The sequence below is a fragment of the Python bivittatus genome, unplaced genomic scaffold (assembly GCF_059951505.1).
Source record: "Python bivittatus isolate LINGU-HERP-01145 unplaced genomic scaffold, Pbiv_v1 ctg000020_np1212, whole genome shotgun sequence".
Taxonomy (NCBI): Eukaryota; Metazoa; Chordata; class Lepidosauria; order Squamata; family Pythonidae; genus Python; species Python bivittatus.
In genome coordinates this window covers 31,073,078-31,089,905 of record NW_028277030.1, presented here as the reverse complement: position 1 = coordinate 31,089,905, position 16,828 = coordinate 31,073,078, and the positions used below count along the sequence as shown (strand labels likewise).

The window sequence follows — 16,828 nt, the reverse complement described above, 5'->3', positions numbered from 1 at the left end:
AGAGACACCAAGAATGTGAACAATTTTTGCCATTGATCTTGCTGGGGATGGATTTGAGTTTTTCCATCCTGTCCTACGGCAGAATGAAAACGAACAGGAACCTAGCGTACATTTTTTTCCAGAAAAGCAAACAAACAAACAAACAAAAAGCCTAAATTCACCTTTGAAAATATATGAGGCTACTAAAACTCTTAACCACTATTACTACTGCCGCATATTATTATTTTACAAAAATTGTCATTCAGAATGTACTCTAGTATTTTGGGCAGCAAATGAAGAAGTCCATATTTTTAATGCCCCCCTCCCCCAGATAACATACCTACAAGGAGAAAACTGGGATTCAGAGAGTACAGCATCTTAGATAATATTTTTACTCAAGTACTAGGAACTGAAAGGAACATAGAGGGAGCTAGGTGTTCTTTTTTTAACATTTAAAAATGAAATTTCCTACTTGTACATTGAAATTATCAGGTCCATTCCAACAGTATATTTCTATAGCCTCATTAGGAAGATTTAGCCAGTGGAATTTTTATACATACATTTTCAAATAAATTTCACAATTTATCTTCACCAAACACTTGCTATGTTTCAATAGAAGAGAATATATGTAGCTCAGGGTTGAACTGTGGAGTCCTTGGTACTCTCTGAGCTTGGTTGTTTGCTTGCAGAAATTTCATTATCCGACTAGGTAACATCATCAGTGCTAGAGAGTGTGGGGTTTACTGCCTGTTTATACACAGTAGCTTGTCCTGCCATTGTTGGTAGGGTTGTGGTTTTCTCCTTGGTAGTTCCTTGATTAGGGTATTGTCTTCTGCTTGATTGTTTGTCTGCTTGATTGTTTGTCTCCTTGGTAGTTACTTGATTAGAGTTTTGTTTTCTGCTTGATTGTCTGGTATTAATCCTTGCTCATCTGGTGCAGCTGGAGAGGATATGTTCTGGTCTTTTTGTTTCTGTTCTCAGCTTTCTTATTGTCTCTTCTGAATGATGTATGCATGTGGTTTATCTCTATGTGTCTATTGATGGTTGATGTGTCTGAGTGCCAAGCTTCCAAGAATTCCCTAGTGTTTTTGGATTTAGCTTGGTCTAGGATGCTCACAGTTTCCCAGTTGAAACTATGATTGAGTCTGTCCATGTGTTGTGAGATTAAGGAGTTTTCATCATGTCTTCTGACTGCTAGTTGGTGTTCATGGATGTCCTCTGCTAGTCTTCTGTCTGTCTGTCCTACATAGTGGTTGTTACAGTCCTTACACTGTATATTGTAGATGACTCCTGTTTTTTCTTCTTGGGCTACTGGGTCTTTTGATTTACTTAAGATGTTTTGGAGAGGCTTAGTTTGTTTAGTTTGTGCTATGGTGATGCCATGTAGTTGTAATAATCTGTTGTTGTTTCTGAGATGTTTCTGATGAATGGCAGTGTCATCCTTTTCATAGCTTGTGTTGGTTGTTTTCTCCCCACACCAATACTGGCATGGCAAGCTACTATATACAGGTAGTACCCAGTTTAAGAACGAGTTCCATTTCCAAGGTCTGTCCTTAATTCAGATTTCTATGTAAGTCAGAACAGTATTATTGTATAATACTATCTAAGTAGTATTGGGTATTTAACTTGAAACATTGTGTATTTAACTCAAATTTTGCTGCAGTAGGCTCCATTCTTAATTATGAGTCATCCATAAACTGGGCATTGTTAACCCAAGGACTACATGAATAAACAGGGAGCAAACCTCACACTCACACTGATGATGTTACCTAGCCAGGTAATGATATATCTGCAAGCAAACAACCAAGATCAGAGAACACCAAGGACTCCACACTTGCTGTTTTGCAGACATCAGACAAGATCCTCTGATATACTGATAACTAATTAAAAGATAGGAGAAAAAAATGTGCTGTTCAAGGCATTATAATTCCAGTTATCCTGCAAACAGAGTCTTCCAATCTATAATAGGGAAGGGGGGGGGGTTCTATGAAACTTAAGAAGAGACCTAAATTATGAGCTTTAATAATCTTTTTGGCAGGATGAAAGCATGAAGAGAAAACCTAGATGCTCTTACAGTATGGATTTTAGTCTAAGGCACTGGCTCCAGCTCATTGAAGAGAACGACTGTTTTTCTATATATTGATCATAACTTTGCAGTCTTTCTTTTAGGTACAACTTCATATCAGAGCAGTCAAACATATGAATCAGCATTTTAGGCTGCTAAGTCCCTGTGCTTTTCTGCTATATACTTGTGACTGAGAAAGCTTTTCTTGTGTGGCAGCTGAAGCTCTTACATCTATCTATCTATCTATCTATCTATCTATCTATCTATCTATCTATCTATCTATCTATCTATCTATCTATCATATTTATATAGCTGTCCATCTCACACAAAGTATCTCTGGGTGGTGTACAACAATTAAAAAAATAAATACATAAAAACAACTACATATAAAAAAGAGTAAAAACACACAAAACAGGAGGGGATAAAATTAATAAGGGAGCCATCGTAAAATCTCCCCAGTCCCCTGGGAGCCCCAGGCCTAATCACATAGCCACGTCTCAAGGGACTTACAGAATGTTAAGAGGGATGGAGCTAATCTCACTTCCGGGGGGAGAAGATTCCACAAGGCGGGTACCACAGCAGAGAAGGCCCACTTCCTGGGACCCGCCAAATGTAATTCCCTGACAGATGAGACCCACACCATGCCTTCTCTGCCAGACCTGATGGGGCAGGCAGATGTAATCAGGGAGAGGCAGTCCCTCAGGTAACCCGGCCCCATGCCATGAAGGGCTTTAAAGGTAAAAACCAGCACCTTGAATTGGACCCAGATGCAAACTGGCAACCAGTGCAGCTTACGAAACAGAGGTGTAACATGTACCACTCTAGGGGCACACATAACTGCCTGCGCTGCTGCATTTTGCACCAGTCGAAGCTTCCAGATACTCTTCAAGGGCAGCCCCATGTAGAGCACATTACAGAAATCCAAACGGGAGGTGACCAAGGCATGAGTGACAGTGATTAGGTCCCTCTGATCGAGGAATGGGCGCAACTGGTGCACAACATGAAGCTATGCAAAGGCCCTCCTAGCCACAACTGCCCATTACATGCTTCCCATTGGATGCTAGTAAGAATCCTAGTACAACATTCAGTAAAGAGTAAAGATGAGAAATTAAATATTGGATTTTTTTTCCAGAATTCTTATTTTACATCATCAGTGAATATAATGCTGGGTGGTAGGACTACATATAACTGTCTTTGTGGGAGCATACTTGTAAATAAGTTCACTTTGCAGAATTTATGTCATAGGGCAGATAGGACAACTAGTTAGTCAACATTTTAAAGAGTAAACTATTAAGAGAAAATAGTCTGTCATAACCTTTAAATATCCAATATATTTTGGTTCACTAAACAAAGGCACCCATTTATCAATAGTTACTAAAGCCACTGAAAAAATAAATTCACCCTTATATCTCACTCCTAGTGTAAAACCAACATAGCTACATCAGCAATAGAAAGATTTTGACCTCTTGAGCACAATTACACCTTCTATAGCTTTCTGAATTCATAATTATTTCTCTGTCATTGGCAATCTATACAGACATTGAAAATATCATCAAGGCCAAAACTTTGAGGCCCAATCCTGAAAGCTGACAGAACAAGTGTTGACTGGAATTTTTCAAATGCTTTAGAAATATATCCACATTTTGCAAGCATTGCAATGATCTTCTCCTGGTATTGCAGCTATATTAGATTGTCTCAGAGTAGCTTGACCTACTAGTGAATTATAATCAGTGTTTTAAACCAAGAAAAGAAAAATGATTAAAATAAGCAGTTTACTTCTACACTCTATCAAACCTTGCATATTTATTTTTTAGCGGATATAAATGATTGTACTGTCAAGTTTCTATTATATGTTTCTTCTATTTCCTGAGCAAGCATTAACATGAATTGGTAATAGAATTCCTAAAGCAGTTTTGTTTTATGATCAGAAATACATAACCTACTACTAACTAATAAGGCTGTTGTAACTACAATAACTTAAAATATAAGTATAATAAAATATATCTAAGCAGACATCTGCAACTGTCAATCAAAAAGAAGCAAAAGCAGCAATAAGCAAGTCAAACATGACTTCAGTGACACTGAGGAATGCAGCATATGCAAATAAGCCATCTCCCACCTAACACAATATTATGTCGTATCAACTCAAACACAGTACTTTTCAGTGCTGTCTGTTTACATATTGAAATACCAGAGGATTCCAGTGATGCACGTGTCTGTATGAATGAAGATTTATTCAGAAGAGGGTATGGAAGAAATGTGTAAACAAATATTAGCAATAGTGATGTGAACTGGAAACAGGCAGATCTGCCAATCCCTTGAACTCCTCAATACCCACATCAAAATTCACCCTCTACTGTTTTCTATACCTCCTGTTGACTAACTACATACACTGGAAGTTAGAAAATAAATATGTTTTAAAAATACAATATAATGCTTCCCCCCCCCCCAATCCAGTGTTTAAATTCATTTCTTGAATATTTGTCTTCTTAAATTAATACGTTATTACTGCTACTTAAAATATTTTGGGATTTTTTTTTTCCTATCAAATAAATTTAAATCATTTATGCTGTTGCTTCAAAATGAATTTCTGGCCCATAAACAACTGTGATATTTAGTTTGGCATACTTAGATTTTAAAGGTTTTATTTTTCTTGAGGCATAAAAATAAGGCTCGAGGAGCACACATCAGCAGGAGAGAAATTTATAAAGAAGGGTTGGGGTTTTTTGGCAGTGTTTATTTTGATTAAAAGCATAGATACTTTGTGACTTAAAAAAGATAGGTTTATCACCAGTTATGCAGAAACATATCCAATGCAGAGTTTTACATAATAGTCTGTGTTTCTACTAGTCTCAAAATCCCTGTTATATATATTTCCTGCTACATTATAATTGGCAGAAAAAAGTGAAAAAGATGTGTCACTGCAGAAGCTCCAAACAGCACTAGACCATGATTAAGAACATCTCAGGTTCAAAAAGAAGTTCATACTTTCATTGGGCCTATAGGTTTTATAGGAAAGGCAAATAGAAGACACCACTATGAAATTCTTCCGATGTTGTTAGTTGCTTGAAGATGATAAATAATAAAAACAATTTAAAAAGAATTGGAATAGTAGTCAGTTCCTCTTTTTTCTCTCTCTCTCTCTCCCAGCTGAAGTATTGTGGGATTCGAAGTTATAATCCCTCTGGGGGAGATGGGCAGCATATAAACCAATCAATTAATTAATTAATTGAATAATTAAATAAATAAATAAATGGGATTCTAAGTTATAATCCCTCTGGGGGAGATGGGCGGCATATAAATTAAATAAATAAATAAATAACCAACCAACCAACCCCGAAGTGGTGAGAGCATCCAGTTAAAGTCTTTGCCTGTGTTCCTGCAATACACTATCTGGTTACTGAATTAACTGGTTTCTGGGGTTTAGGCAATATGTTGAGCCATAAATTAACCAAACCTGCAGGTTTTGCACAATATGCCAAGCCAGAAATAGGTATAGCACTAACCAAGCTTAGTCAATATGCAAATGTAGTTGCTAGCTGTTTACTTGACCTTGTCCAATAGTTTTGTGAACACATCCTGTAAATGTATGGAGGGAAAACATTAAATGTCTTTTCTATCCAAAGGACTGATGGATACTTACTTTCTAGTAAGATATTGCTATAGACCGAATGTAGTCAAAAAGCCAGCATAAATATGCAGGCAGACAGACAGGCAGGACTCTTACAGAGCATGTCAAGAACAAGTGGCTATGTGATTCTGCACCAGCCTGTCTTCTGCCTTTTATCTCCTGTTTTTAGTTCACATTGGGATGGAGAAATAGTTTAAAGACAAGCAACACCCTACATTTGGTTCTTGAAGCATAGCTAAACCCAGGCATTTCTACTGAACTGGTTTCTTCTGGTGATTTGTTAGTCGGGACAATGACCCAGTTAGAAGTTAGAGTATTATTATTATTATTATTATTATTATTATTATTATTATTATTATTATTATTATTACTATGGCTCAGAGAAATAATGAATAGGCGTCCTTGGGGTTTCTATCTGCTAAAGCAGGAGTTTAAGAAATGTGAAGAAAAGGATTCCTAAACAGGCATCTATTAATGCTGGGTTGTGAAATCTTCTCTGTTGGACTCTCCCCGGTCTTACCTTGAGCAGAGAACAGTTGTTCTTAATTTAGGCCCCTAAATCTGATTCATTTCTCTCTCTTTTGATCTTGCATTCTGCTGCAGCTCTTTCAGGTTCCTTCCTTTTCTGGGGTTGCTATCCTGTTGGTCCTGATCACCTAGCCTTTTCATTGAGGGATAGATCTGAATATTTTGTCCCTCAGAGAGAAGTGGGAAACAATGGTTTCTCCATTCCCTAAGAGATAATCTTTTCATTCTGCAGAAAAAAAGCAGAAAAGAATATTTGGCAGACACAAAGATATTCCCCTTAGTGTCCAGAAATGGTGGTAAGAAGCATTTCTGAAAATGGGGAATTCTGAGAAATGGAGAGCACGTAGAGGAGAAAGAGTTCCCCATGTTGCATTAGGGTTCACTTGTCTAAGAGTTTTAAACACTTAGACATAATCTTTACCAGCACACAATGATTTTTACTGCAAGAGTACCATTATTTTTGCTTCTGTAGGTTTGCCAAAAATAACAATGGAAAACATTATCCTCCAATAATTTTCATGCTCCCAAATATCAGTGGAGGGAAAACTCTTCTCAAACATAGGTCTTTTTTAAAGAGAGTTATATCTTTAAAAAATGTATTATTGTGGAATGGTCTGATACCTCTAGTAAATATCAAAGGGGCTCTTCTTGCCAAGATCAGCATGTTCAATAATTCAGAATTATAGGGACAAAGAAGAATCTCAGCACTGACAGTCTTGATGAGCTAAACCAGTTAGTCTATTATTCAAGAACTGTATAAGGATTTCACTAAAAACATTCAGTGTAAAGGGAAGACTTTGATCATAATGGTACATTTGCAACAAAACTGACATATCAGAAAGCTTTAATCTATTTCCTTGGGTTATAGTCTTGGTTAGGTGGTTTGGTCCCTTATCCAAAAAAATCTGTTCTTTTAAGAGTGAGCTTGCAGAAGCTGCTGTAACATTGATAGAATTTACTTTTGTAGAGTATGATCAAAAGGTTATGATGGTTTTGCTTTCCTAATGGGAGTAGTGCTTGTTCTAACTTGTATAAACAAAGTCAGTAATGATGCAGTGTTTCTTAAACTTTTCAAGACCATTGAAACCAAACAATATCTTTCTAATTAGGAACATTTATGACTGTTTCTGCAAATAAATAATTATGTGCATACATATTTATACATGCTTCTGCATTCATGCATTTATGCATACATGCTTTCAACTGTTAAAATAGAGCTAACAGTGTCTGACTCAGCTTCAGGCCACAGCATAAAAATACTAGCTGCTAGAACAAGAGCCCTGTTATTCTTCTCACTTACATTGTGTTCCTGCACCTGGCCCAAGCACAAGGTCTGAAGTAGCTCTCTTTAGACCCAGCCTGAGGGGCTAAGAAGTAGCATTGTGAGTAGTTGAGCCAAGTAAAGACAAGTGAGGTTCCATTTCAGAATGTGTATTTAGAATTGGACATACTGCAAGCTGTTTGTGGAAAACTGCTCTTCTGCAAAACATAGTTTAAGAAATAATACAGCATAGCACTCTTGCAAACCCAGCTATTTCCTTCTAATCAGATCCCAGTCAATACCTGCATTCTATAAAGTAGCTTCCAGCCTTTAGATCACTTTGTCTTAAACTCTGTTTCTCTTGCTCTTTTTACATACAGATCATCCTAGTAGGGAATCGGATGACGTAAAACAGAGTAAAACAAGGCTGGAAGTAATAGAATTCAAAGGCCTTTTAAAACAAAAGTGAGTATGAGTGTAGAGGCAAAACATGACTTTTTCTGGAAGATCTTCTTCTGAAGCTTAGGTGCCACTAACTAGGCAGTGTTAAGGGAAGCTCTGCATCATATATAGCGCTATGCTTTCAAAATTGCCTTCAGAAAAGGAATAAAGGGGAGAAATTTTGAACGTCCTGACTGGATTGGTATAAACACCTTGTATAGAATAGTGGGTGAGTTTTAAGTGCTTAGATGAAAAGCAGAAGCCTGTAACTTCAGGATTGAACTTCAGTTTGGAAGCCAAAGTCTGGGACCTCTTCATTCATACATATATACAGTGGTACCTCGGGTCACGAACTTAATTCGTTCCGCGACTCTGATCACGACCTGAATTGGTCACGACCCGAATCAAATTTTCCCATAAGGTTCAATGTAAATATGGTTAATCCGTTCTGACCCCTACAAATTTGGGTGCCAACCGATTTTGGTTGCGACCCAAATCAAATTTTCCCATAAGGTTCAATGTAAATATGGTTAATCCGTTCTGAACCATATGTATTTTTTTTTTTAAACCACAAAAATATGAAACAAAGTACAGTACAGTACAGTATGAAGAGAGAGAACACTAACCTTGCTTGAGGCGTGGAGGATAGGAAGACGGGTGGGGAGGCGGTTATTGTTTGGAGGGAGAGTCCTCCTCCCTACAGGAAGCCACGACCACGTGTGTCAGCAGGGAAAATGGCCACGGATCCTGTTCGTCACCTGATGCAGAGTTCGCGAACGGAAGCAAAATTTTGCGAACGGTGCTGTTCGTGACCCGAATTGGTCGTGAACAGAAGCATTCGTGACCCGAGGTACCACTGTATAAGCATATAAATGAATTTGCTTATAATAAGGCAGAGAAATTGTATTGAGAAAGGGTTTTTTTTGGTTAGGTTTTTTTTTTTTTGCTATTCAGTACTTCGCATATTTATTTACCTTTGTACATGGGCTATACACAAGTGGAAGTTATTTAAAAACCAGACCAAAGGGCAGCAGATAATTGAAGAAGAGGAAATCTGCCACAGCAAGCTGAAAAAAGAAATGTGGAATATGGCACTGCACCAGTAAAATAATCATTTTTCATTTATGATAACCTCATTTGCTAGGCTGAACAGCATTATTCTTGGGTTGTTTTCCTGCAGTCGTTTTGTTGCCAGACTAGATAACATTAGTGCATGGGAGAGCAAGGTTGGGGTGTGATTTCTACCTTGGTAGTTCCTTGATTAGGGTATTGTTTCTTCCCTGATTGTTTATCTGGTGCTGTGTCTTGCTTATCAAGTGTTGTCTCCTGGAGGGGATGTGTTCTAGGCTGTTTCCTTCCTTCCTAGGCTTTTGATTGTATCCTTTAAATGGTACATGAATGTCTGTTGATGGCTGATTTGTCCGAATGCCCTCAGGAATTGTGGATGTGGTTTTACCTAAAATGCTGACACTTTCTCAACTAAAATGTTGAATTTGTCAATGGGTTGAGTGATTAAGGAATTTTCACCATGGCTTCTAATGGCCAGTTGATGTTCAGGGATGTATCCAACCAATCTTCTAGTAATTAATGGTATGAAATCAAAAGTGATGTTTTTTGGCAGGAAAGGAAGCAGTATAAATGATTTTAAAATTCCTATAAAATAAGTTGGATTAAAAAAAAATCTGGGTATTTCTCAGATAAAAAGGAACAAATGCATGTGTTCAAATTTTGAACAAGTTGTTGAATTACAGGTATCCAGGTTCACTTAAACCAGTTGTGAATTCTTCCAAGGCAAAGATGCTGTCTATGCTGACCTTTAGTGTCGGAATAAGGAGTTTTGCTACAATTAAGGGAATTGAAACTGTCCAAAATCATTTTCTACATCTTAGGAACATCAAGAGTTTCCTCAGCACATACCATCAGAGCTGAACTCAGATCACGCACAGTAGTAGATGTAATCTGATTTAGGCTAATTACTGGTTCAGGTTAACCCAAATAATTCAAGATATGCTTCCTAGGATTTGTTTAAAAACCCTTGACAAGTCCTAGTTGTATAATTTTTCCAACTGATACTACCTGATGGTTTTAGGGTGGAGGGTTTTCACTGTACCTATCACTAATATAAGAAAAGTTTTCAAACAAAGAATGTTACATGTTAAAGGACAGATGGACACAGCAGTTCTGGTGAAATCAATGAAATGGCTAGCAAGAATTAAATCTCAATTTCAAGAAGAAAAGTATTTGTCCTTCCAATGAAAAGAGATGATCATACAGGTAGTCCTCTCTTAAGGACTACAGTAGGGACCAGAAAATTGGCCGTTAAGCAGGGTAGTCATTAAGCAAGTCATCATGTGACTGGAACCGATTTTACAACAATTTTTTTATGATGGTTGTTAAGCGAATCATGTGGTCATTAAGTGAATCCATCTTCCCAATGGACTTTTTTGCCAGAATTCACTTAATGACCACATGATTCTTTCTAAACACAGCTATGTGAGATTACTAAGGAAAACAAATTCAGCTAGAATTTTCCCTCTTTCTAATCAGGCTGATTTCGATTCAAGCATTCCATTCTGCCATTTCCAGGCAACAAAGGTGTTTTTTACTGTTGCGCACTTACACTGACATCATCAGAATTTCTGCCTATGATCCCAAATCCAGGAAAACATTGGCAGAAAATGAAACTGTGAAAGTTGCAAATCATGATCACATGACTGCCAGGAGTGGTGCAACAGTTTGCGACAGTCGTAAGTGCAAGTACAGGTCATAGAGCACTTTTTCCAAGGCCATCGTAACTTTGAACTGTCGTTAAACAAATGGTTGTTAAGCGAGGACTGCCTGTATAGCTTTTATTCATCTCTGATTTTAGCAAATGAATATAATGATACAACAAGGCAGATTCCAAGACATCCCAGTGGAAGATAGACTCTGTATTTGCGGAGCAGGTAAAATAGAAGACCTGGCTGTTACACATTATTTTTTTTATAATATTTTTGTTAAAGTTTATATATATAGTATATATACATACACACACACGCACTAATATACTATATATAGTATATATAGTATATAGTATATTATATATACTAATATAGAATATAATAGTGTTCAAATTTTGAACAAGTTGTTGAATTACAGTTATCCAGGTTCACTTAGATATATACTAATATAGAATTTAAAAAACTACGAAAAGAGAAAGAAAAGAAAAGAAAAGAAAAGAAAGAAAGAAAGAGAGAGAGAGAGAGAGAAAAGAGTAAAAAAGAACTATAAAGGATGACTTCCCCCTCCCTCCAAACAAGTTTATGCATTAACAGTAACTTAACACCTTCTTTAATATTCCTAAAAAAAAAAAAAAGCCCTCTTCATCCCCTCTCATCTCTAAACAATAATCAAATTATAAAAAATATTCAACAAGCAATCTAATCAGCAAAAGCATTAAGAGTGCCAGTAATAATAAACTATATATTGAAAACATAAACAAATAGGTCTATTTTGCATTTTAACTTCTATTTTTTTTCTAAAAAGTAAAGTCTAAAAGATCTCTCCCCTTAAGCATACAAAAGACCAGTAGTAATAACATACGTATTTTAACCTAAACCAAATAAATTACTTTTACAGGTAAAAATCATTGTCTTACAGTCGTGGTCAGAAAAAGAAAGTTCAATATTAACAATCCAAAATCAAAATGTAGATAATTTAACCCTGATCTAATAAATCCACTTTAAATTCCTTTCTCTTCTTTTTGAAAGACCCAATCTTCGGTCTCTTCTCCAAATAAAACCCCAAATGATAATCTCTTATCATTCTCTCCCTATTTTCAGAAAAGATTTCAGAGATTTGGTGTTTCCCTTCTGTAGGTCCAAAATAGAATAGCTCTCAAAGTCACTCTTCTGATCCATTACAGCTTCATATCATTCTCATAATCAAATAATTTTAAGTCCATATTCAGATCCACAGCATCTTTTTCCATATCCTTCATATTTCTCTTATAATTTGGCATTTCTTTAAAGTCCATTTTAAAGTCTTTACTCAAGTCATCCTCAACTTCTATATTATCCAATAAAATATTTTCTTCTATAACCTCTGTTATCCCAATTTTAAAAATGGTTCCTGGACACACTGATTCCAAACAGCTAAAAATTCTTCTTTGAAAGAAGGATACTCCTCCATTGTGTTAAAAGACATATATTCCTTTAATTGCTCTCCATTCTCTCTGACCTTCAAAGCTCAGTCTTATCTGGTGTTTAGTTTCAGAAGCAAACTTTCCCAGGACAGATTTTCTTGCAATTAAATCCAAATTCATTTACTGTATTTTCTTAAACATTTAAAACAATCCTTTAAAAAGCTGTTTCAAATCCATCTAGCCTCTTAACTGTTCCCAATCAGCATTCTTAATTCCCTTTCACTGTTTCCAAACGTTAAAATATTTCTTTTTGATTTTTAAACTTACTTTAATCTTCTTTCTCCCAGGATAGTAGGAAATTTTCCCTGTGTACAGCAACTTGTCTTTCAGGAGGTTTTTAATTGCCAAATAATTCATGAATAGGCAGTTTATGATGTTAATTTAAAAAGGAAGTAAAAGCAAATTTAGTGTCCTTTTCAAGGCTCCACAACATGGCTTGGGCTCAGTGTTTTTCCCTTGACTCCCTGAGCACTCCATCCGCTAGAGATTGCTAGACTCTGTAAGGAGTGCCTGTGGGTGATCCTGTCATTCTCCTTTATCTGGAGATGATCCCAAAGAGCTGAACTGACTGCCAGCTCTTCTAATTGCTGTGTGCGTCGGCTCCATAAAGAAATGGAGCCATATTCAATCCACCATTTTCCCTGGAAGTGCTCACACATTACACATTAGAATGCCAGTTGTATGCTAAATATTGGGATCATTATTTATTTTTGTTCCTTATGATATGAGGAATTAGAAAGTTAAAAGTAAATTGAATTTCCTCTTACAAGGTATCAACTCATTTGTGACAAAACAGATGGCTTTATTTGCAGTTAAGGCAGCCAGGTTAAGGGGAAAAGTGAATCTACCCAACATGACAAATTATGAAATGCCCATACATTCTAAGGATTTGACTAGGAGCAAGTTTTTATTCTACTTTGTTAACCATTTTAAAGAATTAAATCTTATAGGTTAAAATATTTTAGATCTACATTTTAACATTTGTAATTTATTAGTTTTATAACATTTAATAATGTTCTGTTTTAAGATATACATCTGTATTATTACCTATACAGGTAGTCCTTGCTATCCAACCACAACAGGGACCGAAATTTAGGTTGCTGAGCGATTTGTTCATTAAGCGAATTAGAGCTGATTTACAACTTTTTTATGATGGTTGTTAAGTGAATCACCATGCTCATTAAGCAAGTCACATGGTTGTTAAGTGAATCACGTGATCATTAAGCAAATCCAGCTTCCTCAATGGACTTTTTTTTCTGGAATTTGCTTGATGACCACATGATTCACTTAACAACCACTTAATGACTCACTTAATGACATGGTGATTCACTTAACAGCCATGTGACTCGCTTAATGACTTTTCCCAAGGCCGTCATAACTCCAGATCATTGTTAAATGAACCGTCATTAAGCAAGGACTACCTATAAAGGAAAAAGAACAAAAAGAGAACCCTAGCTAGAAAGGAGTCACTGAAGAGTAGGTAGCTGTTGGCGGCAGCCCTGGCTACTGCAGACCCAAATCCAACTTGGGAGCAAGGATCCAAGAGCAGAAATAGGAAGCAAGCTCCCCTCTAATCTCCACAAAAGTTACCATACAGCTTCAGCTATTGCTGTAACTGATGTTTCCACCTACTCTTCTTATTGTTAGTTTGTTTAATTATTCCAATATATGAACTAGGAGATGAATCACCACAGGATGTCTGATGATTACATTGTTGCCCCAAGGCACATCAGATCACTCTGAATGAAAAACTAATCTAACAATCATTTACAACTAATTCAGGTTATCTGCAATTACCTCTCTTTGCTCAGTGCACTCACAGTTCAGAATTAAACACAATAAAAGTGACCAAAATAAGCATCCTTTTTAAACCTCATGATTAGCAACATTTACAATTTGACTCTAAACTCTCATATTTTTATTCAAAGCTAAGTCCCACAGAGATACAATAGAATGTTAATGGTAAGGTTGCAGTCCTGTGTATGCTTATCTGGGAATGAATCCCTTGGAATTATGATTGTTTGCTGCCCAGAGTCACTGCTTTGAGATGGGCAGCTATACAAATTGAATAAAAGAAATAAATAAATTCAAGAGTGCTTCTTTGCAAGTGGTTATAGAATTGCATTCGAAATGCTTTAGGAATGCAATTTTCACATAATTTTCTTTACACTTGAGTCATGTTCTCACTGTGATGCAAATGTAATTAAAAATGTAGATATGTAAAGTTGTAAATCTTTAATTTTCTCAAGCTAAATTAGCAAAAGGTGTTTAAGCAATAAAGTTGGCTGAAGATAAACAGCAATCTAATGTTTCCTACTCTGACTCTTTTTCAGAACCAGTGAGGAAATTCAATTAATTCCTGTACTTGCAGGTTTAACAATTCTAATTAGCTGCCTTTAAAGTCAATTTATATATTTATATCAGCTTTGAAAAAATATTATTACTAATTTCTGATAGTGCTGTATTCTACAGCATTAATTTAGCTTTGCCTATGTTTTGAATTCTTCACCCATCAATCAAATTACTAAAATGTATATTAACTATGGAGCCTCACTTGTATATTAATTATAAAAGCTTACAAGTTTGGTGATATCAGGATCTGTTCTGCCTTTGGAAGAAGTTAAAATTATGACATGCCTTATAAATGGGACTGAACAGGACTCTGTAGGATTAAACAACTTTTCAAGAATTAAGTAGGTGTAGTCTTTGGCAATTATTTTGCAACCATGATTGCTCGAGAGGCTAATTAGGGATTGAAAATTAAGTTTTATGCTTTTGCTTGTTGCCAGCAAAGTCTTTCAGACTATTGACCTCTAGACTCTATCATGTTAAATAAAACAGCGAACCAAGAATGTTCTCAACAGCTATTACCAGGCATTTCCCACTTCTAATTCATTTTAATTATGTTTACTTTTAGAAGGTTTTAAATTTGATAGTAATGGAAAAACACTGGGAGAAGGTTTGTTTTATAGAGTAGTCTTGCTGGTTTGCAAATAATACATCAACAGGGCAAAGAATACAAAGTTCAACCCTCATGAAATAAGGATATCCAGAACATCTCTTTTTAAAAATGGTAAAACATGATAAATTGTAAAACATTTGACAGGGATGATATAAGGAGATGATCCATCTTCCAAGAGCTCTACCAGTGTTATATGCCAGAAACACACAAACTCTGGTTCTGAAACCAGAAATGAAGAATTATTGCTTTACTGAATATACATGTTTAGTTGGAAATCCCATTGTATTCAGGAGAGCTTATTCCCTAGTGTTTCAGATTGCAGCCTTAACTTTCTTAGTTTCTTGTTGACTGGGAACACATACACAAATGTGCACACACACAAACGTTCATACTCAAAAAAGATGAATCAGTACTAATAATCTAATACAAGTATTTACACAAGTAGATATTTAGAAGAAATTTAGTTTTTCCTTAGCTCAAAGGCACTGCTTAGCCTTGGCTTTGATAAATCAAAGTGTGGGACTTTTCCATTTTATGTACTTATCTATAACTATAGTACATAAGTATGCTTGAATCTTATGGCATCAGCAGTGGCTTAATCTATTCACAATCTATCCAAAAGTTTGTACTATGTCACAAATCCAACTCAAAACATGAACCTTTGGTATAGATTGTGAAGGGATTTGAAAAAGCAGCTGGGGGATGGTGGAGAATTCCACACTTACAGGTGGCCATACAAAACCCAGAGTCTGAGGCAGAAAACTCTGGATTAAGTTCTGAATGAATATGACTATGTTGGATTTTAGGCAGTATCAGAAACAAAGCACGCATTTAGCAAAAAATCAGGATTTGTCGAATGAAGCTAGTATAAAACCATGGCACAAGATTGAGGGGATACCAGATTTCAGGATTCCCTAAATCTCTCCAACAACTGGAAGAAGGTAACTTTTTGTTAGCATTGAAAAGCATATTTGACAGAGGTAGCTGAAGAGCATCCTTAAATTGCAACCATAATGCCTTGATTGATCAAAATGTTTAGATGTAACTATACTATAAGTATATGGAGAATCTTCTCAAATGCACCTTCATATTTTATGTTAGTTATACGGTTCATCATATGCTGAATCTCGCCTTCTCTGTTGCTGTTTCTCCAGAAAATAATCTGTGGATACATAATACTGTCCCAGTGCTAAAGTAGACACAGCCAGTTCAGCCTAGAGACCACTTGGAAGTCTTATGTAAGCTGCTCACAGTTTCACAAAAGAAGAATGGGATATGTGCAATAAAAAACTTTATAATATATTATAAAGCCCGAATTTTCCTCTTACCTCTGTATTTGCGTTCTTCTTGTATAATAGAAGGGATAAAATTAGTATTGCCTCAGGCCGAATAACACCTAAGTAGTTATATATTCACAAGTTCTCTGCTTTTAAAAAATATTACATATGGGGGGTTTTGTTTTGTTTTTTAATTTATCAATTAATTTATTAATTGTTTTTTAAAAGAAGAAAGAAAAAAGTGAACAAACAAGTGAAAGGAGAAAAGAAAAGAAAAAATAATAATTTACACAGAAATATAATATCAGTGAGTGGACAAAGAATTATTGAGATTGTACAGAGTGCTCAGTATATCATTGATGAGAATATAGCCATAAAGAAACAAAGTGCATTAAATTATTTTAACAATATGAGAAAGGATTTGAATCTCTGAGCTAAATGCCAAAATTTCCACTATTTGTTATTTAATAATAAAAAAGAAGAAAAACTACTAAAAACATT

The 16,828-nt window shown here is 35.8% G+C and overlaps 1 protein-coding gene across 1 annotated transcript in view; it reads left to right on the top strand.

Annotated features, from left to right (window-relative positions):
- SNTG2 (syntrophin gamma 2) overlaps positions 1 to 16,828 on the top strand; it is a 170,384-nt gene that overhangs the window by 128,059 nt on the left and 25,497 nt on the right. The window lies entirely within an intron of this gene.